The sequence below is a fragment of the Marmota flaviventris genome, chromosome 2, assembly GCF_047511675.1.
Source record: "Marmota flaviventris isolate mMarFla1 chromosome 2, mMarFla1.hap1, whole genome shotgun sequence".
In the NCBI taxonomy this organism is placed as follows: Eukaryota; Metazoa; Chordata; class Mammalia; order Rodentia; family Sciuridae; genus Marmota; species Marmota flaviventris.
Window position 1 is genome coordinate 150,653,539 of NC_092499.1, and position 25,914 is coordinate 150,679,452.

The window sequence follows — 25,914 nt, forward strand, 5'->3', positions numbered from 1 at the left end:
GTCTTCCCTGTGTTCCTGTAGCCATAAAACCCCAGATAGATGGTATTTCAAATGCCAGAAAAGGAATCCCAGAATGTTAAGCTCCTGTTTTTATTTGGGTAAGGTACAGAAACAAAGACAGTGGTTTCCTCTTATCTGTGGGGGTATGTTCCAAGATCTCCAGCAGATGCCTGAAACCACACATAGCACTGAACCTCTAAATACTATGATTTTCCTGTACATGCACAACATACATTCAATGCCTTTTCCATCTTAACTAATCACTTCTCCCTCACTGTGGCTATAGCTTCTGCAGTTTGAGGTCTGACTGCAAAACTAGTATGAACTTATTTATCCTTTTCATAATATCACAGATACAAAATTTGTTCTTATTGTGAATCATGGCAACCTCAGCATACACTTTTTCTTTTTTTCCTTAGTAAATTGAGAACTTTCACCTTTATACTTAAAAAAAACAGCACTTACTGGTTTCTCTTTGGCAAATACAAATTGCTAGCATTATTATTCTTACACTTTAGGGCCATTATTAAGTAAAATAAAAGTTACTTGATCACAAGCACTGTGATAGCAAGATACTTGATCTGGTAACCTAAATAGCTAATATTTGTAGTGGATATACTGGGGAAAGAGATAATTCATATTCTGAGCTGGATAAGTAGGACAACATGAGATTTCATTATCCTACAGAAACAGCATGCAATGTAAAGTTAAATTGTTTATTTATGGAATTTTTCTTTTAATTTTTCCAGGCCACAGGTAACTAAAACCATAGAAATCAAAACCGTGGAAAAGTGGGGAACTATTATATTCATATAGTGAAAAACAGTACAGTGAACAGTGCACAGCATAGCACTTTTCCTAATAGCATCTACAAGGTTAGGGAACACAGGAATACCATTTTTAAATATTTTTCTGTTTTTTTCAAAGTAATATGTTAATAGTTTGAAAAGTCAAACAATGGTCCAAGGTTTATAACAGAGGATGTAACCCAGTTCTTTGCTTCAGTCCTTTCTACTTCTTGGAATCCTGCTACCCCCACCACATACAGCCTCTTTTACATTTTAATCCAGTTTTTCTAGCATTTACCACCCCATTAAAAATGTTCATGTGAGGGCTGGGGATATAGCTCAGTTGGTAGAGTGCTTGCCTAGCATGCACAAGGCCCTGGGTTCAATCCTCAGTACCACAGGAAAAAAAAATCAGTCTCTTAATTTGAGACATCATTTGATGACTTCTTAGCCAGCAAGCAGAGAATCCAATTCTCTTAAGCCATCCCACACATACATCTCCCCCATTCTTCCTCCAATACATAATTTCTTACTGGGTCAATATTTAGCATCTTCTACTTTTGATTCATTTTCTGGGGGGTTTATCAAGTTTATTTTATAACTTATCTACTGAATTATTATTATTATTGTTTGAGATGAGGTCTCACTGTGTTACCCAGGCTGGTCCTAACTCCTGGGCTCAAGTGATCTTCCTGCCTCAGCCTCCCCACAAGCTAGGATTACAGGTGGATGCCACCAGGCCTGGCTTGAACTTTTAATTTTTGCCTCCTATTTAAATATTTTAATGCATTTTTTTTTGGTTCTCCTGATGTTCATTTAAAAAATGCTGCAGCCTGTTCCTGTTTCTACAAAGTATTTTCTCTTCCCAGAGGATGACAGAGTTGTTGGAAGTTTCCTTTTGCTGTCTGAATTGCTCCTTTCCCTCCAAGTTTATTCTCTGTGAGAGTTTGTCTACTTTAATGCTGAGTAATTTCCTCCAATGTCTGGGGATTCTTGGGCATTCTTTCACATTTAGTAGGGAGGCACTAAAAAGCTAACTGGAAGTTCCTTTGTTCCTGGAAAATGAAAATGTGCTTTTTGTTTGTTTATTCATTTTGTATACAGCCAACTTGCTAGCTTATATGAGAAAGGAAATGTTATAGTATACCAGTTGGCTCTGAGGTAAATAACATCTGCGTGGTAAATGTAAACATTTTCCATTGAAAGCAATGTAGGTCACATGAAAACTTAATATCTTTAAAATGCTAAAAAAAAAAAATACTACTAAGCCCCAAATTTACATCCAGTGAAAATACCATTCAAATAAGGGTTGAAACAAAGATGTTTAAAAATAAATCAAAGCTGAGCAAATTCATTACCACAAACCAGCATGATGAGAAATTCTTTAAACTGAGGCAAAAATGACCAGATGATAATCTGGATCTATAGGGAATAAGAAAGAGTATTGAGAATGGCAAATGTATAGGTAAACATTGAAGAGTAGCTTTTTTATTTCTTCATTTATTTAAAAGATTGCTTCAACAATATCCCTGTAATAGGAAGTTTATAATGTACCCAGAGGTAGAATAGATACCAGAGCACAAATGAGGGAGGAGTGGGGGATGGAATCACAGGGCCACCAGGTTCTATCGTTTGTGAAGTGTGAAACTGTCCAGTCCCACTGAGGATTGAACCTAGGGGGTGCTCTACCACTGAGCCACAGCCACAGCCTCTTTTAAAATTTTGAGACAGGGTTTCATTAAGTTGCTGCGACTGGCCTCAAGCTTGTGATCCTTCTGCTTCAGCCTCCTGAGTCACTGGGATTACAGGTGTGTGCCATTGCACCTGGCCCTTCAATCTTAATTTTAAGGAAACTGCAAAAATTTAAGGGTGCATATTGTAATCCAGAGTGCAACCGCTCAAAGGAAGGCTGACAAGCTAACAGAGGAAATAAGATGGAATACTGAAAAGTACTTGACTAAACAAAAGTAGGGCAGGAAAAACAGAAATAGAGTATCTTACTTTTTAAACAGTGTTGGATTTAGTTTGATGATACTGGACTTTGAACTTTCGGATTTGTGTTCTTGAGTTGGCAGAAAAATTTCCATTCTTGTTATATGCTTTGGGATTTGATATCAAGGATATATTGGCTTTATCAAAGTATTTGGGGGCTCTTTCCCTCTTTTCTTACCATCTAAAATAGTTTATGGAATATTGACATCACTTCTTCCATTTCAATGTTTAGTAGACATGCCAGTGAATCTATCTGGCTGTGAGTTTTCTTTTAAATTATAGAATCAATTTCATTTTAAATTTTTATTTCAACTTGTTTCAATTTTGCTAAATTGCATTTTTTCTTGAAATTTGTTCATTTCACTTAGGAGGTCATTTTTGGTCATAAAATTATTTATAATATCCTCTTAATAATTTTAAAGCTTATGAGATCTATAATGTTCTCCTCATTTCATTCCTGAAATTATATAGTATTCTTAGTTTTTCCTTAATTGGTCTTCTTAGAGTCTTATCAATTTCTCCAAAGAACCAATCTGTGGCTTTGTTGATTTTGTGTACTTACGTTTATTTTCTATTTCATTAATTTTTGCTATTTTAAAAATCTTTCTGTGTTCTTTGAATTTATGTGGTTGGTCTTTTTCTATCATCTTAAGTTGGATATTTAGCATTATACTTAAATTAGAAATCAAAATCAGAAAGGTAACTGTCTCACCTGATTTTAGAATATCACAATGGACAATTTAGATTTAATGGACCTAATGGAAATTGTACCCAAGAACACATTGGCTTTTTTTTTTTTTTTTTTTTCAGTACTGAACATTGAACCCATGAACATTCAGAGCAACATCCCCAGTCCTTTTAAAATTTTATTTTGTTTTGAGACAGGGTTCTGCTAAGTTGCTCAGTCTAGTCTTGAACTTGTGATTCTCCTGCCTCAGCCTACTGAGTAGGCAAGATTACAGTCATGTGCCACTATGCCCAGATACTCACTCACACTCCATTTTTTTCTTTTACTTTTCTTTTTTTGGCAGGGGGAACAGGGATTGAATCCTGGGGCGCTTAACCACTGAGGCATCCCCAGCCCTTTTTTGTATTTTATTTAGAGACAGGGTTGCTTAGGGCCTTGTTAATTTGCTGAGGCTGGCTTTGAACTCATGATCCTCCTGCCTCGGCCTCTAAGTCAATAGGATTAAGGTATATGCACAACTGTGCCCAGCCACACTAGCTTTTCAAGCAAAAATGCGATGTTCAAATTTTCTATTCTTATGGATCTTTGCTATTTTATCTACCAAATATATTTGAGGCACACTATATAACCTTGTTGTGTGTGTTTATCCTTTCTTTGTAGTTTTAACAAGTTTTTGCTTTATATATTTTAAGGCTCTGTTATGAATTACATATAAGATTAGAAGTGGAACTTACGGAATTGAACCAAACCTTTTATCAATATGCAGGGATCCCCTACATACTGATACATGGAGCTACACACATGGCTCTTTTTAACCATAACATTTCTATTTGTCTGATGTTACTATAACTATTTTCTTACATATAGTTATAATAGTAAGTTCCAGCAGGAAGCAGACAGTATAATTGAAGTAGAATAATCCAAGGATCTTTCAATAAATGGATTATTTACAAGGTGTGAGCTAAGCCAAAGGAAGCTACAAAGGATGATGTGGTCCCTGGGGCTAGTGTTTCGCAAACAAGCGGGAATGGCGGGAGCCTTGAGGGATGCTGGCTCCTGGAGCACTGGGAGAATAACTAATAAATTACAGCTCCATCCTCCATCCACTTTCCTGCTGGAAGGTCCCCCTTGCTAAACTCAACCACAAATAAGGGGCAAGGTCAGCTCCCCAGAGTGGAGAACACATCTGCCGGGTAAATGGAATATGTCTGGCACAACAACAAACGCATTTAAAATAATATGACAATCTTGGCGTTTTAAGCGGAGCGATCACTCTTCTTTGTTGAAACGACTGCTGTTGTTGTTTGGGCGTTTCAGTGCTGGGGACTGAACCCAGGGCTTTCTGCATGCCTGGCAAACACTCCACCACTGATACCCCCATACACTCATGACCCCTATTGTTGGCCTCCTAACAGCCTGTTTTCTGTGTTTCAGTTCTGCCTTTTCTGTTTCTTTCTCTTCCTTGGGTGCCTTTGAAGTCCCAGTGTCATTAAAAGTCTGTTAAGAGACTCTGCACCTGAGGTGGGCCCCACACACTTGCAAATGCCCCAAAGTGAGAGCTGGCCCCAATATTCCAGGTACTTCTTTGGCTCTTTGGTTATCAACATTTCTACTATTATTCAAAATTCTTTTTGGTGGTAGGCAGGTTTCAAGTTTCTTGATCTTTTGAATTGTTCACAATATCTTTTAACATTGTAATTTTTTTTGTTTGGGGTAATTTTTTGAAATTTAGGAAAAAATGTTTAAATTACCTTTTACTTAAAAAAAAATTCCAAAAAGAATAATAAGAAAATCAAAAGCATAAGCAAACTGGGAATTTAAAAAAAAAAAAAGAAAGAAAAAAGAGAAAAGAAATTTTCAATATTATTGAAGGGAAATTTAAGATTATTTTTGAAAAAGAATCTATAATGACATTAAAATTGTTTGATATCCAAGCAACCAGAGAAATACCAAGTTCCATGTACAACATGGCGCTAGAGCTTTGTAAAATGTTAGGGTGAGGGAAAAAAGCCTGAATGGAAATACAGAGATATTTTTGAATCTGATGTGTTTCTCAAAATAAGTTGTATTACTTATGTTCAAAAATTAAATGCATTCACATTTTCTGGGGTGGATCTGGTTGTTGGAATGATGACCAAGACGGGCAGCAGGAATCCTGAAGCACACTTTTGTCCCTAAATTCTGATAGATGACACTAAGAAAGGCATTGCAGGAGAGCTTTTCCTCTTCCCTGTGCCTATTTTTTATTCATCAACATTAAGTATTTTATTTGCAAGAAATAAATATGAGGAAAGATCAACCTCATTTTTTTGTTACATTTGCTATCAGGAGAAACAGAACTGACTCAGCGATACTATGATCCTCACATATGCACAGAAGCAGCTGAGTTTCTACTTCACCTAAATATGGGAGAGTGGACCTGTCTTATTTTAAACTAGGAGAGTTTGAGGGGAAAAGATTCTGCAATGATCCCCTCAAAGAGTAGAAGGGGCCAGGCATGGTGGTGCATGTGGTAACCCAGTGAATTAAGAGGCTGAGGCAGGAGGATTGTAAGTTGGAGGCTAGCCTCAGTAATTTAGTAAGGACCTGTCTCAAAATAAAAAATAAAAAAGGGCTGGAGGTGTGGCTCAGTGGCTAAATGCCCCTGGATTTGATCCCTAATACAAACAAACAAACAAACAAACAAACAACAACAACAAGAAAAAAACCCAAAAAATAAAGAGTAAAAGAGAGGAAATGTGATCAACTACAATATTAATGCAAATGGAGCTAAAAATGGAACTTTCTGACAGCCATGTGCATGGTGACTATTTGAAAATGGGACCAAGTTCTTCAGTGCTGTATCCAAGGAAGCAGGAGTGACACTCTATAATCACACTTTCCAGAATAAGAATTTAGTGAAAAACTTTAAAGCTGGCACAGAAGGTTTGTGCTTCAAATTTGTCTTCCCTTTTAGCATTGAGCACAAGATAGATTGAGTCATCATCGAACATGGATTGCCAAATTCTAACTCTTATCTTGGAAATGAAGTTTAGCTCAAAACAGATGTCAATAAAGCAGAGGTCAACAAAGCTTGCAGTAAAATGAGAACAGTTACACTTGTGGGCAGAGAGACGTGTATGAAAGAACCACACCAATGGAAATTGAGGAATCATGGAACACTTTATGATGAAAAACGGAAAATCCGTCACACAGGAGAGGCTAATTCCTTCCCGCTTTAACTGATTATTAAACATTTCACTCAGGATGCACAGCCAAAAATAGAGTTGATTAAAATTACATGAGCTTTTGATTTAAATAAGGCTCATGCTTGCATGCACGTTTGCTCATTCAATCATTCAACAACTACTTATGAACCATGTTCTCAGTGCTGTGCTGTCAGGGGAGAGAGACAGAGACCTGTTGGGGCTTCCAAAGGCCATGGCGGAGTCACAGTGGACCAGTTCTACCCATGATGCTTTAGATATCTATTCCTGTGCAATATTTCCCAGAGATGATCAAGGCTCTTGTCCAATCTGCCACCTGAACATGTGTTTTAGCCCAGGTTCCCTAGAAGATGAGGGTCTAAAGTGAAGCTGAGGCTGTATTGGGAGGTGCCATCAAGGCGATGAGACTGAGGGGGAGAAGGGGGACAAATGTGAGGTGGCGTGTTTCAAGCTGAACCAAACAGCGAGCAGGTGGCCTGGGCAGGGAAACTGAGCTCATGGGACACTGTGCCTTACACTGTCTGCTGGGATGAGCTTTCTCTCCTCCCTGTCTTTGGGCAAACCTTTTGGGCAGTTAGATACTGAGGAGGCCAGGTGTCATGCCTCACCTGGAAGTGAAGAGACAAAGCCGGAGCCTTGTCAGTCCTGCTGGGCTGACCCCTGGAGCCACTGCAGCTCCTACCTGGTCAGGAACAAGGGAGGCCGTGTCACAGCCCAGTCTGTATCTGTGGAAGAGCCCAGAAGAGGAAGTGAGGGCCAGACCTCCCCATGGGGCCAGAGGTGAGGCCCAGGTAGGGAGTGGGCAGGGCTGGGCTAATCTGTGGAGGCACATCAGGAGTCTAGTGAGGTATTTAGGGAGTAAAACATCATCAATGAGCCTGCTTCAAGGTATGAATAATAAACGATCATGAGCAATGTTTGAAAAGAACCTCTTTTCCTAGGTTTTCTGTAGTCTTCTATTCAAGTGAGTGCAGCGACTTCATACCCAACAGCAGGAGGCGTGGTTGCAAAACTCGGTAAAATTATTGGTACATGTAGTTGATTCTGGAGAACTTTAACATCAAGAAATATTTATTGGTGTTGACATCATGTGCACTATGGACAAAGGTTATAATCCTAAAACCACTGAAATTCTTCAGAGAGGGTTTGTTATATAAAGCTTTCCTATATTTGAATTTCAAGCAGACTCAGGGACATATATACCATCATTCCCACCATATATGTGCAGGAACCGGGACTGAGAAATTTCATGACTAGACCAGTTGGAACCCAGGCTACACCTGCCAGAGGCTCTGTTCTGGGCTCACCCACATCACCATTCCAAACCCCAAACCCCCAACAGTGACTTCAGTGTATCCAGCAGCCTGCTCACCTTCCCACTGCCCACTTCTCCTTTCAGTCAGGTCAACTGGACCCTGGTTTAGGTTTAGTCTTCCTAACGTATCTCGGCCTCTCTCTCCACAGCTTACAAAAGCGCTACCATTCTGAGTGGACCTCTTTGATCTTGCCCAGCTTCGACTTTCAAGTTCATGGGAAGGAGAGAACCAAAGACAGAGTTCCAGGGAAGTGAACAGGAGGAGTCAGGTGTACCGGGCTGAGCTCCAAAGAAAGCCAAGATGTGTGGGAACCGCTTTAATAGCATTGACCCTGGGGAATGCGCCCAAGTGCAACACAAAAGCCAGTGGGAAGCCAGTGCAAAATCCTGGTTTATTATCTCCTCAGAGCAGTTTGGAAACAAAGCTGTTGATAAGCAAATTTTTGTTTGCTTTGCTTGCAAAAAAAAAAATGTTGCTTAAGGAAAAAAAAAGAAAAAGGAAGCACAGAGAAGTACCTGCTGAATTCTGAGTCTTGGGTTGGCCAGTTAACCCAGGGCAAGCCAGTTTGCCTTCACAAATCCTGGATTCTATTGTTTTCAAATTCCTGTTTTTTCCTGAAGTCACAGCCAATTTAATTTTCCTCAAAGGCACATGGACAGGTCTCTACTAGTGGCCCTTGGGCTGGAATTCCCCACAGGGCCCATGAACCCATTCCTAAAATCTATGGTAAAACCTACACTTGTGCAAGGGTGGGAAGAGGTAAGAAAAAGGACCTGAGCGTCTGTGACAACCTAGTTCAGGTGGCACTAGAAACCTGCCTCCTATCAGGGGCTCGTAACGTGCTCATGATTGAGTTATTCCTAGCCACAAGGTCTCCCAGTCTGAAATTGATAGAGCGGTATTGGGGCCCACACTGTGGCCCCAAGGGGAGAATGCCATTCACATTCTGGATTTTGTTTTGCAATCCTAGAACTTCTGTTTGTTGGTCTGCTATTGTGATACCTACCTTCCTGTGTTTCAATTTGTATTTTCTTTGATTTATTACAAAGATTAAATATCTTTCATTGATTGGTTATTTTTATTTTGTATAAATGGCTCTTTGCCTGTTCTTCTAGTGAGGTGTTACGGGGAGCAGGCCGTGCCCTGCTGTGAGTTACCCCATGTTGTAGAGAATAGTAGTTTGACATGAGCTACTGCATTTTGAATTCGAGTGAGAAGGCAGAATGATGTGGTAACTGGACAATAGATGACCACTAGACACTGGACACACAGTACTTACTGAACAATACCCAGATGCACAGCACAATCATAAATTAAAACTGATACAGTAATAGCACTAACAAAAAAATAGCACTAACCCCCTGTGAGCTTAATGAATTAAATCAGAAGCACACAGATGCCTGGGCATATCAAACACAATATCAGAGAAACCACACCTGACTCTGAGCTCATCAAACACATCAGACCACTGAATGATGCAACTCTCTTCTGAAAGACATAAAAGGAAGGACACGTACGATAGCGGTATAGCAACACACTGACCCTGTCACCTGGTCACTTATCAGAACCTTTGCCCAGGACCATTGCCACAGCAACTCCAACTCTGTATTGGGCTTCAGTTCAATGCTATTTCTCCTGTGAAAAATGGACCATTTTGAATTGACACTTGCAACTGGCACTGTGAAAGCACCTGTCCTTAGGACACTTCCTCTACTCTGCCATGTGAACTGGTGGGCTAAAACCCTTATGTGACCACCTGCAGTGACTCTTTGCATTTGTACCTGCTCTTTGCCTTTGTTTCAAGGGTCTGTGCATGACCCTGAAACCCTGTGGCCTTCTTAGCCTTTCTGTAACTTACACATATATAATGGTATGAAACAAGCTGTGTGACTTGATTGTTAGAGATATTAGTAATTAAAAATAAAACGGAGTAAAATAACTTGTGATTGCCTCAGTCATAACACCTATGGATATTTTCAGTGAATTAAAGCTGATTAAAGTGATACAGCTTGTGTATTTGTTATTCAATAAATCCTGACATTGTGGAAAGACATAAACATGTCAGGTCTATCTTAATAGCATGGTTTGTCACAACAGATCTTTAAGTATTCTTAGTGATTTGCAAATAAATACTCTTTATATATTAAGGCTAAAACAAAGTATAAAGCTCTGTTGTGATCATCAACCTTGGGGATGTTGAGATATTAGACATAAAGAAAATACCTACCTGTTAGGCACAATGGTACATACCTATAATTCCAGTGACTCAGAAGGCTGAGGCAGGAGGATTTCAAGTTTGAGCTGAGCCTCAGCAATTGAGACTCTCACTAACTTAGCAAGATCTTGTCTCAAAATAAAAATAAAAAGGGCTAAAAGGCTGGGGATATGGCTCAGTGGTGGAGTATTCCCTGGGTTCTTATAATTTTTTTTTTTTTTGTACTGAGGATTGAACCCAGGGGCACTTAACCACTGAACCATATCCTCAACCCCAATTTTTTTTTTTTCTTTTGAGACAGGGTCTCAAAAGGGCTTTGCTCAGTTGCTGAGACTGCCCTCAAACTTGTGATTCTTCCACCTTAGCCTCTGGAATTGCTGGGATTGCAGGTGTGTACCACCATGCCTGGCTAGAATTTTCTATGCTATTGTTTTAATTTCTCTCTTTGAAAAAAATGATTTGGGGAAATATTGAGAATTCAGAGGATGACTGTTTACTGTTTAGCAAAGATTTAGTCAGAAAAATAGTTTAATTTATTAAATAAGCAGTTAAATCAATGGCCACTAGACCTCAGAGGGCCATGAAAAGAAATAAACCAATGAAACAAGAGCCCCTGACTGGAATGTATGGTCTTGGGTATGGACAAAGCTCTATTTGGAGGGGCTGGTTCTATTTTCATAGAGAGATGAACTGGGGGTGTGGAGCAGAGCTCTGTGTAAGGCCTGAGCCTCAGTCACATGTTGAACAAAGAGGGCTGGGGGCGTAGCTCAGTGGTAGAGCACTTGCTTAGCACATGTGAGGCCCTGGGTTCTATCCCCAGTATTGGGGGGTGTGGGGTGGGGACGAATACCCCAAAGTCATCACTTCCTAATTGTTTTATTATATTTCATCATTATTTAGGCTTTGGAGGTCGCTTTTGTCTACTCTGTGTATTCAGTGGAAATGCTCTTCAATGGTGGCAGCTGTGCATCCTTCAGTTCTGTTTCTGATGGTATCACCTTGGCAACTTGTATTCAAATATTAAATGGGAGCCCGATACTGGAGGCTACAGCCCATAAGTTCCTACATGAGCACAACAAAACCTGTTCAGATTTCTCTCCTCAATGTGGCTAATTTAAAAGAAAATGAAACTTAAGTTTAGCCAATCATGGGTGGCCAACGGGCACTAGTTTTATTGTCTTGAACTTCCTACCAGGATTGTCCAAATAAGGTGCCTTTTTAAACTTTTAACTAATCAAAGAATTCCTTTCCTTACCCTATGAGAGTTTCCCCCTTAATCACAGGCATCTCACAGCTGGGGTTTGGTGCTGCTTTGTCCATTAATCACTATTTGCTCATATAAACTCCTTAAAATTTTAACACACCTCTGTGTATCTTTTAATACTTAAAATCAGCCATGGTGGGAATATTCCCGCAGTGAAATGGACAACTTCTACAAATAAGGGCTTAATTTATTTCTAGACTTAAGAAAGTGATGGAGAAAATGTCAATGATGGCGTTTAAACTTAAAAGCCTGTTTTGTTTGCAGCCATTGTGAGTGTGAGTTGTGAGTGGCATAAAAACGGGAAATATTCTTCCCATATTTGGAAACTATTATCCAGCATAGCAGAAGAAGTTGCTTACATCATTGACAAATGAAGTTCCTACATGTCTTTGTTGTCTCTCTGACAAAAATTTTAACCAGCATTTATGTCAGAAGCACAGTTGTTACGAATTTCTACTAGAAGTTGGCTATGCATTCAAGGATATGGCAAAATCCAGTGAATTCATTCTCTGAGAATCGAATAGCTACATGGAACTTACAATGTGAATGGTGTATATTAGATTATTTGTAAATTGTATGCTACACAATATGGAACGAAGGCATAGGAAAATGGGGATGTGATGGATGCCTCAAATAATACCCAAGTAAACAGGCCTCTTCACTACTAAGAACCAATGTTAAATTCAACTGTGACTTGTAAATAGGGTAGGGCAAGGGGCAGAAATGATGACCACAGACCCACTGTGTTTTGGGGGTAAAGCTATATTAGAACACAGCACACGATTCAGCTCCATATTTTCTTTTGCAATACAATGGCAGCATTGAGTAGTTGTCACAGAGGCCAGAAAGTATAACATATTTACTATCTGGCCATTTTCCCCCCAAAATTTGCCAATCCATGGGATAGAAGTGAAAGAGCCATCTGTGAATTATTTGAGTTTGTCTAAAATAGTTCATAAATATTTTTCTAATTTTAACATTGTATTTTTTCCAAACAGAAGTTTCTAATTTTATGTGTTTTCATTTATCATGATAATTATTTCCTTTCCAAATGGTTAGCCAGTTGTCAATAGCTTTTACTCAACACTTTATTCCTTCCCCACCAATGTGAAGTGCTATACAGCCCTCTGTATCTGTGGGTTCTAAATCCATGAATTCAACCAACTGTGGATCAAAAATATTTGACAACCATGTACAGATTTTTTTTTATCTTTTTATTTCCCCCCATTTCCATAGCATTTACATTGTATTAGGTACCATGTAATGGTACCCAATATGATTCATTCAGAGATGATTTAAAGTATACAGGAGGATGATTCATTCAGAGATGATTTATGGGAGGATGTGTGTAGGTTACACACAAATATTGCACCATTTTTATACAAGAGCCTTGAACATCTAAGGATTTTGATACCTATGGGGGTCCTGGAACCAATCTCCCACAGACACCGAGGGATGGCTGTACTTAGTATATATAGACTTATTTATGGACTGTCCTACTGTTCCCTTGACTTACTTGTATATTCTAGTAACAGTTCCATACCATTTTAATTATAGTTTTTAAAGATATGTTTAAATATCTGCAGCTGATTTTTTGTCAGAATTTCTCTAGCTAGTCTCTATGCTCACTCTTTCAGATAAGCTTTATAAGCAAACATACAGTGATGTTTTCCCCCTTACTTTCATTGGATTTTGAAGGAGATTGTGCTAATACGGCAGACTATGAAGAATAGACATCTTGACAATACTGAGTCCTCCCACTCAGGAACATAGTACCTAGGAAAACCCTTTAACAATCAGTGGGCCTCGAGTGGGGGTGTATATATGTGTGTGTGTGTGTGTGTGTGTTTCAAATGTTCTAGTGCGTTAAAAAAATAAAAGAGTATACCCAGTTGGTCACAGAAAGTTCTCAGAAGTCCTTTGGATCTCCTGGATCTTTTATGGGGGAGGCAGCCTCCTAGGAGAGATCCTTCCTGGGACAAGGCATCTGTTAGTTAGCAATATTCCATTTGACTTCTGTCTTCTAAGGACAACATATGAAATAAAAAAATCCAACCAAAAATATCCTAAAGCCAGATATGTGAAAACCACTGGCTGCATGGTTACAAAGAATAAATCAACTAAGTGCTACCTGTGCCCCCTGGATGGACCTGAGAGAATGCACCATGCTGGGCTGTGAGGAGGGTGGCCCTGGGCCAGAAGCCAGGCCCTGAGTCTAGGCTCTTCGCTTACACAAGGGTGAGTCCAGTTGGGCTTGTGGATATAGCTTGAACTCAGTTTTCTCTTCCATAAAACAAGGATAAAAGCACATTATGGAGGAGTCACATTAATCATGATGCTAAGCACTTTGCAGGCACTGATTCATTTAATCTTTCAACAACCTGTGCAGAGGAGGAGCCTAAGGCTCAGAGCATGGAAATGCCCTGTCCAGGGCTACTGCTGGAAAGAAGCCAGATATGAATATGATGAACAGGTGGCTTGACTTGTATGCTGTGGTGGGTCTTTAAAAGCAAGCAAATGTGTACACCCCTATATACATGGACATGCACGCGTGCGCTCACACACACACACAAATACCACAAACACATGTGCATACACAGATATACATACATACATGTCCACATATATGCACCCTTCTATATTTATAGATATATGTCAGACTGGCTAACTGGAGATTAAAGGGAAAAAAAAAAGCTCAAGTATTAAAAAAATATAAAGAAAGAAACTAGTTTTCCATGGTGCACTGAGCATTTTTTCCCTAGCAACTAAACATAAAACAACTAATCTTTATGGTTTTTCAATTGGGCCACCTAAATCTCTCTAACAGTTCTTCATTCTGACCTTTTTGGAAGAGATAATCCTCATATTTTTAAAACAACTTGTCATCATGGAAATTTTCAAATATATACAAAATAGAGGAAATAGCACAATGTACATCCCTGGCCCCCAAAACCATCCATATTTTGCCAGTCGTGCTTTGCCACCCCTCCCTGATCTTCCACGCCATACTCCTAGGTATATTTTAAAGCAAATCCCAGACATGGTAGCAATATTTCGTTTGAACATTTTTGGAAACCTTATAACTCCTTATTATAATTTATTACTGTTTAGGAGCCCACAATTCTACACTGATTTTTAATAATGAGATCAACTAGGACCAGTGTCCAGTGAGAACACAAACACAAACAATCATCCTAATCCCCTCTCATTCTTTTGATAAATCTGACTTCTTCCCTAGATTGGTGGGCATCTAGAAATAAGGCTGGTGACACTGGGAAAAACAGCACACGTGGGTCACTCTTTTGGAAACAGTGGAAAGAAATGAGAAAGAAGAAATTTTAATCAGAAAGTGAATTCTCAGCATTCGAGAGAATGACACAGAATTTTAAAGCGTGCCATCAATTGTCTCAGACAGTCTATTTATTACTGTGTGAATCCCAAGTATTAAAACTAAAACCCTTTGGAGTCATGAAGTAAGATACATGATGTTGATTATAGAAAGAGGATTGTGAAGCACGCTGGATTATTTCCTCCATTTGAATGCTGATGCCCCACAGTTCCCCTCCCAGGGGGAAATGGTGGGAGATACCCAAGCTCCTGAAGTGGCACTTGGTTATAAAGGGAAGCCATGGGTGGGGTGGAGTGGGGTTGTAGCTCAGTGGTAGAGCGCTTGCCTGGCATGGGTTCAATCCTCAGCACCACATAAAAATAAATAAATAAAATAAAGGTATTGTGTCCATCTACAACTAAAAAAAAAAAAAAAAAAGGAGACCTGGACTATGTCAGTGAGGTTGGAGCCCTGCACAGAGAGAAACCATACCCCTGGTAAAACAGGCCCGACCCTCAGCATCGGAGGGTCAAGGCCAAGAATGAGAAAGCAGAGCTTACTCTCCTGCCTACCCAGAAGATCTGGCACACAGTAATTATGTGAGTGCTGAATGAATGAGAGAAGCACCAAGCAAAGACACCCCTGTGCTCCACAAAGCCAAGTCCAATTCCTGCTGTGTAGGGGAGGACCCATGCTTCATAGGCATCAGAGTGCCCACAGAAGCCCCAGGTCATGAGGGGGTGCCGGGCCCTTCCTTTGCCTAAGGGTATCAAGTGGGATGCACACCCAGGCAGCCAGGTGGGCCTGACCATGCAGGTGCACAGGCTATGCCTTGTGGCCCAGGTGTGACCACAAATGAGGCTCTGAGGTGAGTGGGGGAAGCCTGGGTCATCACCTCTTGCACAGCCAGCCTCATCTAACGGAAGGGGCCCAGCACTAAGGGAGAGTTGTGGACATTGGAGGTAAGAAGATCCTGGTCCAGGTTTGTCCAAACCTGATGTAATAAGATGAAGCATACATGTTTCCAGGGAATGGAAAGTCCCTGCACTCAGTACCCAAATGGAAAATCTTCAGCATTCTGGATGGAAATTCTTAAAAATGCAGCCAAGCTTCTCTGAAAGATATTTCTGCAGAATGAGACCCCCTACCCCTTGTTCTGGTTTGAATCTTAAATGTCCCTCAAAAGCTCGTGTGTTGAAGTCCTGGTCCCCAGTGCAACAGTATTCAGAGGTGGGGCCTTTGGGAGATGATGGGATCGTGAGGGCTCTGGCCTCATGAATGCATTCATCCATTGATGGGATTCATAGCAAAGTGGACTATCGGGAGGTATTGGAATCACTAGGAGGAGGGACCTAGTTGGAGGAAATAAGTCATTAGGGGCATGTCCTTGAAAGGTATATTTTGTCTCCAGTCCCTTGCTCTCAGTCTATCTCTGCTCCCTGGCCACCATGAGGTGAGCAGCTCTGTTTCACCACATGCTCCCCACCATGATGTTCTGTGTCAACACAGGCCCAGAAACAATGGAGCCAATGACTATGGACCACTGAAACCTTGGACCACTGAAACCATGAGCCCAAACAAGCATGTTTTCCTTTTAAGTTGTTTGTCTCAGGTGTTTTGTCATAGTGTGGGAAAGCTGTCTAAAGCATTCCTGCTCCAACCTCACTGCGGCCAGCTCCCTGTTTCTTTGGCCTTGTGGGCTCTCTGCATGGAAACTGCCCCCAACCCTGAATAGGCAAGGACTAAATATGTCTTGCTCTGGAGCGGCACAGTTCTGGCATTACCATATCTGATACTAAGAAAAGTTCAATCAACTGTGCTGAATGCAAGAATGAATGAAAAGCTAATTGCACATGCAGCCCAGCTGTGAAGCGGGATCTGCACTCACTTCCATTCTTTAATTGTCTCCTGGAGGAAAGTGATCCTGGGAGAAGGAACACCCTTCCTTTGGTCTAGGAACTAAAGAGGAAAAGGGATGACTAATCTTAGTCTTAGAAAATGGTTTTAAAAGTAATTACATAAGCCAAGTTCAATCTGACACGAGGTGAGCATTATTCCAGCTAGCATATGATTCAGATCACTTAATTACTTAATAAACCCCAGGTCTTAGCTGAGATTTTCAAGTACTTTTTACTCAGCATACCATTAAAACCCAGCTCCCTGCCTTTTTTCTTTTTTTAAGTGATTGAGTTGCAGAGATTTTAAGGGAGGTTGAAATGAATAACTACGAAGGGAGGTACCTTGCTCTAAAAACAGGTTCTTGGGATTCCTGTGAAGAAATGAGCATGGTGCTGCTCTTCCGGGCACCACGCCTGGGTGTTTGCTGCATTATGCCGGGCACCAAGGCCAGCAGTGATCTTGCTCTCACAGGCCCCGCTCACCAGATGACCAGGGCATGAAAGGTCACACCATTCAGATCAGTTCACACCCTGACACCATTAATACCAATGGGGCCGCTGATCCTGACAATCCTCCTGGGCTCCTAAACTCCAGGAGCTGGATCCCAGAACTGGTGGAAAACCTGGTCATTGGTCACCCTTCCAGATTGAGGTGTGCAAACTGATGAGCACGCTTCAAGTTGGGGATCACCCTGCCTCATGAAGAACACTAGCTGTGAAGGAGTCCTCCCTGCCTCCCTCTCCTCCTTCCTATTGTATACCAATCATGAAACCACAACAGAGTAATAATGGGCACATAGGGCCCAGTTCCCCTCATCACCCAAGGGTTGATTCTAAATGCCCTTCAGTAGGCTATCTTGTCACCTCTGATGTAGCCTCTTGTGTGTGACCTCAGAGTAAACTGACTCTGGGACCAGGTTCATGGGCACAGTGGAATAATGCCTTAGTGAACTTTCAGGGCACACAAGCACTTGATTCTTACAGTACCTTTTCACCCTGAGCATCCTGTAACCCAAGTTGCTAGATGGTGTTTTCTGGCACTATCACCATTTCTAAAGATCTTTTTAGACTGATGTCCTGATTTCTCCTTCCTCTACAGCCTTACCTGCCTATGACCAAATCATCCCTGGGCACAAGAATGTCTTCACTCTGGTAGCCAGCCCTTCCTCGGGTCATCTCCCAGGAAACCCCTCATCTCTGCTCTGCATTCAAGGAAGCCCCTGGGGGCAGCCCTAGACTTGCGCCCAGAGGAGGAGAGTTGGGGAAGGTTGTCACTGAGGCCCAAATCTCAGCCCGACACTCCCCTCCCTTATTTGCCCTCCAATCAGATGTGGAAGGCTTGCTGTTTCATGGGGGACCTCCATCTGTGGTCCATCTACTGTCTGGTGAGCAAAGCCAGTCCTGAGTTTTCCTACCCCCAGGTGGTAGGAAGCAGGTGACCCATGGGTACTGCATGACATTTCATTTTACCTAGGGCCATCTCCTAGGGTGGACAAAGTAACCTACAGGGAGGGCATTTATAATCAGTGTTTGGGTGAAGAGAGGAACTAGGCCCTATGTGCACATTAATGAGTTATTATGGATACCTATTTTCTGTTTTACTGAGGTAAAAAAGAACAAATGAACACAGGGAAATTCTGAAATGTGGCAGGCCTTACAGTGTACAATGGGTATTCCTAAAGCCCTTTTTCCTTCAGCTGGGGGTCACCTGCTCTGCTGAACTCAGGGTCACTCCTGAGTCATTGATGCTAGGGGGCCTTGTGTATGCAATTATTGGTTCCCCAAAACAGAACTGCATCTCAGGACTCTCTGTGCCCTCTGAATATCTGTATGGCTCTGGCACATGGCAGAATGTCCTCAACCATTCATCAGAATGCCGCTTAGGACACACAGAGCCTCCCGATTTGACACTGCAGAGACAACAGGGAGAGGGTTTATTATAGGTTGACCTCAAAAGTGCTGGGCTGCCTATCTCTTTCATCATGCACAAAACTCAACTCAACATGGATCAAGGACCTAGGAATTAAACCAGAGACCCTGTACCTAATAGAAGAAAAAGTAGGCCCCAATCTTCATCATGTCAGATTAGGCTCCGATTTCCTTAACAAGACTCCTAGAGTGCAAGAAATAAAATCAAGAATCAATAAATGGAATGGATTCCAACTGAAAAGCTTCTTCTTAGCAAAAGAAACAATCAGTGAGGTGAACAGAGAGCCTACAGAATGGGAGCAAATTTTTACCACATGCACATCAGATAGAGCACTAATCTCTAAGATATATAAAGAACTCAAAAATCTTAACACCAAAAAAAAAAAAAAATAACCCAATCTATAAATGGGTCAAGGAACTGAACAGTTTTCAGAAGGCAATATATAATCAATCAACCAAATATATAAAAAAATGTTCAACATTTCTCGTAATTAGAGAAATGCAAATCAAAACTACTCTAAGATTTCATCTCACTCCAGTCAGAATGGCAGCTATTATAAAGACAAATAACAGTAAGTGTTGGGGAGGAAGTGAGGAAAAAGGCACACTCATACATTGCTGTTAGGACTGCAAATTGGTGCAACCAATATGGAAAACAGTATGAAGATTCCTTGGAAAACTTGGAATGGAACCACCATTTGACCCAGCTATCCCTCTCCTCAGTTTATACCCAAAGGACTTAAAAACAGCATACTATAGGGACACAGCCACATCAATGTTTATAGCAGCACAATTCACAATAGCTAAACTGTGGAACCAACCTAAATACTCTTCAGTAGATGAATGGATAAAAAAAAATGTGGTATATAAACACAGTGGAATATTACTCAGCATTAAGAGAATAAAATCATGGTATTTGCAGGTAAATGTATGGAGTTGGAGAAGATAATGCTAAGTGAAGTAAGCCAATCCCCCCCCCCCCCCAAATGCCAAATGTTTTCTCTGATATGAGGATGCTGATCCATAATGAGATCTGGGGAGGAGCATGGGAGGAATGGAGGAACTTCAGATAGGGCAAAGGGGAGGGAGGGGAAGGGAGGGGGTAAGGGGGTAGGAAAGATGGTGGAACGAGATGGACATCATTACCCTAAGTACATGGATGAAGACACAAATGGTGTGACTTTACTTTGTGTACAACCAGAGACATGAAAAATTGTGCTCTATATGTGTACTATGAATTGAAATGCATTCTGCTATCATATATAACAAATTAGAATAAATAAATAAATTTTAAAAACTAAACTTTTCAAAACTTAAAAAAAAAAAAGTGCTGGGCTTGCCAGTGTGGTGGTACATGCCTGTAATCCCAGTGGCTCAAGAAGCTGGGACAGGGGGTTTGCAGGTTCAAAGCCAGCCTCAGCAACAGTGAGGTGCTAAGCAACTCAGTGAGACCCTGTCCCTAAATGAAATACAAAACAGGGCTGGGGATGTGGCTCAGTGGCCAAGTACTCCTGAGTTCAATCCCGGTACTTAAAAAAAAAAAAAAAAAAAGTGCTGGGCTCACACAACAGTCCAGGAAAAGGCTACTTCATTTTTATCTGAGTCCCCTGGCTTCATGTTTTGCTCTTCATCCCATCACCTTATTCACTGCATATCCTAGGAGGCTAAAGCTGCCACCTGAGCACCAAATTCTGAGGTTGATGCTCAAATGAGGTAAGAAGTACAAGTGGAGCATGTTGGAGAGGCTTGACCGCAGCCACAGGGTGCGATTCCCAAGGTTGAAAGATGCTAACGGAACTAAGGTGGAACTTCAGCTGTGTAAGAGGCGGGCAGCTGGATGCCTGGATGTGCTGAGCATGAGGCCCAGAGAAAGGAATCCCTCCCCACAGGCACAGAAGGAAGGGTTTGCTGTGCCCCAACCATGGCAGGCCACCTGCTGACACTGCCCTTTCTGGCAAAGACCTCGTTTAGGAGTCTCTGTACAGGGTAAAACTCACACAGAACAAGCGCATCCCAGAAGCCACTGTGGGAATGTGCATTGGTCTCTGTGACAAGACTGGAGAATGTGTCCCCATCTTTGAATTCTAAAAAGTCACCAAAGGTCAGAGCTGCTAACACCCACAAGATGTTTGTTTTGCTCTCATCTCAACCTAACAACAAAGACCCAGATTCTAATTGTGCATAAGTAAGGAGATCAGCCTATGTCAGGACTTAATTTGGAGCCAGTCTTGGAAAATGTTCCTGAATCTACTGATCCTATGTCCTCTGTAGCATGAACAGCATCTGGTCATGTGTTGATTACAGACAATTTCAATGGCACTAATCAATTTTGTCAACATCTATGGTGTACCTATCACAGACCATGCAACAAGGCTCCAGAGAGCATGAAAGAAAAGGTGGTGCTGGTGAGTGCGGTGGGGGCAGGAAGCAGGGAGCTGATGTGGCAGCACCGGGCTGAGCAGGAAAGGGCTTTAGCGCCTTGCTTTTTGCTGAGGCTAAGCCTCCATTCTTGAAGAGGAGTATCATTTTTTGAATAGTCCAATGAATTCCACTTCCTAATGTTTTATTTAGGATTTTTTTTGTGGATCTATTCAAAATTGTCTTTATTTCTTTCATTTATTTTCTTTTGTTATGTTGATCAATTTTTCTTCATCCTTATTTTCCTCTAGTGATGTGGAAGGTCAGCATCTTGTTTTGAATTTTGGTTATCACTAGATTATACATAGACATTTGATTTGGTACGTTTGTAGCAGGGTTAAGAATCAAACATGATCTTTTACCCTGCCCTGTCAAGGTAAAAATAAGAATTTTAGCAAATTTTGATTTCCTCTCATTCTCATCTCTAACCTCTATGTTTTCATAGAAGCAACATGGAGTGGGAGCATTAGTGGGGCAAGGAGGATCTCTACCACAGATGTTCAGATGAGACCTCTTGAGGAGACCATGTCTGAACTTCAATCATGGGAATCATTGGGGAGAGTAGGCATTTCCAGAGGAGAGCAGCGGATACAAAATCCCTGGGTTGGGTAAAATTGAACATATTCAAGGAGCTGAAAGGAGGTCACTATGATAGGACAGAGAAAATGGAACATGGTGGAGGGGTACTGGAAGCTTTGCAGGTTAGGCTAAGAGATTAGGGTTTTGCTTTAAGTTGTGAAGGTCAAGGAGTAGTTATCAGGGGTTTATGGTCATATGAATTGTATTTTAAAATATTATCAGCTACTGTGTGGGGAGTGACTAGCTGCTAGAGGTAGAGGTAGGGAGGCCAGGGCAAGTACGAAGCAATGGTCAGCAGGGGACTGGATGGAGGAAGTGGGCAGATGAAGATGTATTCTAGGGGTAGCTGACAGAGAAAGAGAAGAACTGGAGGTTGATTCTTGAGTTTTGGCTGAGCAAGTAATTGACAAGGAGGCTATTTACGTTAATGAGAACACTGGAGAAGCAGTTGGAAAATTCTGCCGGAGATGCACAGGGAAATGGAACATGGTGGAGGGGTACTGGCAGCTTTGCAGGTGAGGCTAAGAGATTAGCTTCTTAGACCCCATGTGCAGAAGCTTTGGGGGCTGTTGCAGAGCAGGTCTGGAATGCATGGGGGGCAGTAATGGGCACTGTCATCAGAGTGCTGAGTGTGGCTGCTTGAGATCCCAAAGCGGGAGACCCAGGAGCATGCCCAGGGCTGTGTGGGGGAAGGATCCACAGGGGCAGGAGATCCACAGGAGAGACAGGTGAGGCAGGGAGAGCCCAAGTGACATGGCATCCTGCAGCTGCATGAGGAGGGTGCTTCTAGAAGGGGTGAGCTGCTGAGTATTGTTATGTGTTGTTTTCTGTGCTTGACACCCTGCCTTCGTTGACTGATTTTATCCTGTAACAACTGAATGGCGTGGACATCAGCAGCCCATTTTCTAAATGAGGAGACAGAGGCCCGGAGAGGCTAACTGATTTGTTCATGGTTGCAGGTATTAGTAAGAGTTTGGCTTCAAAGCCCAGAGTACCATAGAGAGTGTGAAGCCTGTTAGAGACACAGGCTCTGGCTTTAGCAGCCTGCTGAGGACAGAGATAGGGACATTGGCTTGGGCACATGGAGACCCTGCAGGACCCTAAAAAGCCCCAGTTTTTTGTTGACGTGGTCAGAAGTGGGCTGGGAGTCAGTGGTGGACAGCCATAGCAGGCCACTTCACTGCAGAGAAGTAAGCAGTGGCTACAGGGGATGCAGAGCCAAAGAAGGCCCCACAGCATGGGTATGAGCCTAACGGGCTGGAGAAGGAAGGATGATGCCTTAGGACACAGGTAGGGCTTGTTGCATTCTGCTCATGGTACAAGTGAACATCACAGGTCCATAGTAGTGAAGAGAAGAGCCACCAGGCTCCCAGGCAAGCAGGCAGGTTGGACTAGTGCAGGAATGCTCCCAGTGCCCAGAGCAATGACTGCTGGAGGGCGCAGCTGGCGTGGGAAGTTGACCCTTGATTGTTCATACTAGGCTGATATACTTTGGGATTTTAAAAATAAAGAATTTAGGAGCTTACATTTTCAACATGTAAACCTCAGGTCACTTAAAGTTTTAGGTTTTTATATTTTTAGAGTTTGTTAGAGCACTATTTATTTACTTATTTTTTACTAGGCAAAGAACTTTATTCAACTTTGGTTCAAACTTTATTCCCAGGCTTCTTCAGCTTAATTAGCTGCAAAGAATAAATTGTGTATAAGCAAGAACCAAAAAGAGCTGCCGTGTCCAAGAGGCTTGGGCTTAAAAATATTAGAGATCTAGATTTTATCAGATCCATAAACAAAACAATTTTAAAAAGCAGTCATAATATAAAATAGCAGCTCCCAGTAAGTTATTCAAGTTTATCTTCTTCAGAAGTTGATCAGTTTAGTTTGTCTCATTCTTAGAAGCCTCAACAAAATTTTCCACAAGATCTGGAACTTCATCATCATCATCCTCTTCAGCAGTAAGTGGTGCTTTTCCATCCACAGATTGTTTGAGCAGAGCTCAGCCAGTCTCCTTCAACTAGTCAGATGGTTTGCACCAAGTTGGTTTAAGATGCTGGGTAGTATTTCTGTATTTGCTTTGACCCAGCATGGCCTGTAATGGTGAAAGTGTTTGTGGCCAGAGACACCTGAACTTCAGGGTTGTTAAAGTGGATCACTGTTCCTTGGTTTGTAAACATATTCACCTCTTCAATACCAGAGACATTGTTTACCCCTGACTTCTTTAAGGAGAATTGAAGTCTTTTATCATCTGCTGTAGCGGTTCTATGAACCACCTTCTTTCTGCGAGCAGTTCCTTTCCCACCAATGCGCACTTGTGCCTGCAGTTTGGTGAGTTTTTCCTGATTCATGATAGTTTCTTTCATCTTGTTGGAGCAGAAATGGGGCTGCATGGGGGGACTAGGGTTGGTGCTCAGGGGGTCTCTGGTAGACCAGCTGAGATTAGGCGCATGCGTAGGATGGCAGTTAGAGGGAGGCCAGAAGTAATATTTTCTTAAAATATTAGAAAGTAAGTGATTTGGGGAGAGATGAAAACCTACAGATAACTTGATCATTTAAAGTCAATTTTTCTGCCGAAAGCAAGACATTGTTCTTTTTTCCCCCTCCCTAGTTAAAAAAACAAAAATAAAAACAAAAACACACCCTTGAACCTATGTGCTACAGAGAACTAGAAAAGAACCAGGGCAGGAGAAGGCTCTTAAATACCCACAGAGTGATCAAGAAATGGGATGTGTCCTCATAGTAGGGCACAAAGAAGAAGACAACAGTGAAAGTAAGTCTTGGAAAAGTCCTCCACAGGAAAGCAAGACTCGAGCACAGTTCACTAAAACCTACCAAAAAATAATCCACAAGAGCTGCAGGAGGAGCTTATTTACTGCCCTTTGTAAATGACTCTAGAGTAAGATGTGATGATTATTCTGGTTTTCTTTCCTGACTATTCCCCCATCACCTAGATCAGTATTTGGGTCTTCATAGCCATTCAAAAAAGATTGGTTAAGTAATAATTATTTATTAACTAAAAGGATTTATAAAAGGGTACCAATCAAAATTAAGAAAACTATTCCATTTACAGTAGCACCAAATAAAATAAAATAAAATACTTAGGAATAAGTTTAACAAAGGCATTAAAAAAGCTTGTATACTAAAACCTACCAAAAAATAATATTGAGCTGTAGATGTAGCTCATTGGTAGAGTACTTGCCTCATGTGAGGCCCTGCATTCAATCCCCGGTACCCCTCAACATATGTATGTATAGCTGAACAAAGTTATAAAAGACTCACATTTGGTATGCATAAAGACAGATACATAGGTCAACGGAACAGAAAGTCCAGAATGAAATCCCTTATACCTATGGCCAACTGACTTTGACAAGAATGCCAAGTTCAAACAATGGGGAAAGAAGAGTTCTTTCAACAAATAATGCTTGGATGACAGGACAACCCTATGCAAAAGAATGAATTACCTCATATCATATACAATAATTAACTCAAAATGAATCGAAGACCTAAATATAAGAGCTAAAACCATTGAAAGGAAACACAGGAGAACCGCAAGGTGGTGCAAGCCGGTAATCCCAGTGATTGGGAGGCTGAGGCAGGAGGATGGCAAATTCAATAAATTAGCTAGATCCTGTCTCAAAATAAAATTAAAAAAGGGTTCGGGAGGTAGTTCAGTGATACAGCACCTCTGAATTCAATCCTCAGTACTGGGAAGAAAACAAAAAGCATATAGAAGTAAATCTTTGTGACTTTGGGTTAGGCAATGATTTATTAAATATGATACCAAAAGTATAAATGACAACTATAAAAAACTGGACTTCTTCAGCATTAAAAAACTTTGTTCTACAAAGGTCATTATCATCCAAGTGAAAAGACAACCTAAAGAATGGGAAAAATGGGCTGGGGATGTGGCTCAAGAGGTAACACACTCGCCTGGCATGCGCGGGGCGCTGGGTTCGATCCTCAGCACCACATAAAAATAAATAAAGACGTTGTGTCCACCGAAAACTGAAAAATAAATATTAAAAAATTCTCTCTCTCTTCTCTCTCTCTCTCCTCTCCTCTCTATCTTTAAAAAAAAAAAGAATGGGAAAAATATTTGCAAATCATTTATCTGATAAAAACTCTTACAACTCAACAACAACAACAAAGCAATCCAATTTTAAAAAGGGTCAGAAGACTTGAATAAATCTCTCTCCAAAGAAGATACACAAATGAGCAACAAGAACATGAAAAGATGCTCAACAGCATTAGTCATCAGGGAAATGCAAATCAAAACCACAGATACCACTCCACACCCAG

The 25,914-nt window shown here is 41.2% G+C and overlaps 1 protein-coding gene and 1 pseudogene across 2 annotated transcripts in view; both read right to left on the reverse strand.

Annotated features, from left to right (window-relative positions):
* The window catches only part of Pcsk6 (proprotein convertase subtilisin/kexin type 6), a 192,126-nt gene that overhangs the window by 34,929 nt on the left and 131,283 nt on the right, over positions 1-25,914 (reverse strand). The gene's annotated exons all lie outside the window — the stretch shown is intronic.
* LOC114107832 (transcription factor BTF3-like) lies at positions 23,495-23,963 on the reverse strand (annotated as a pseudogene).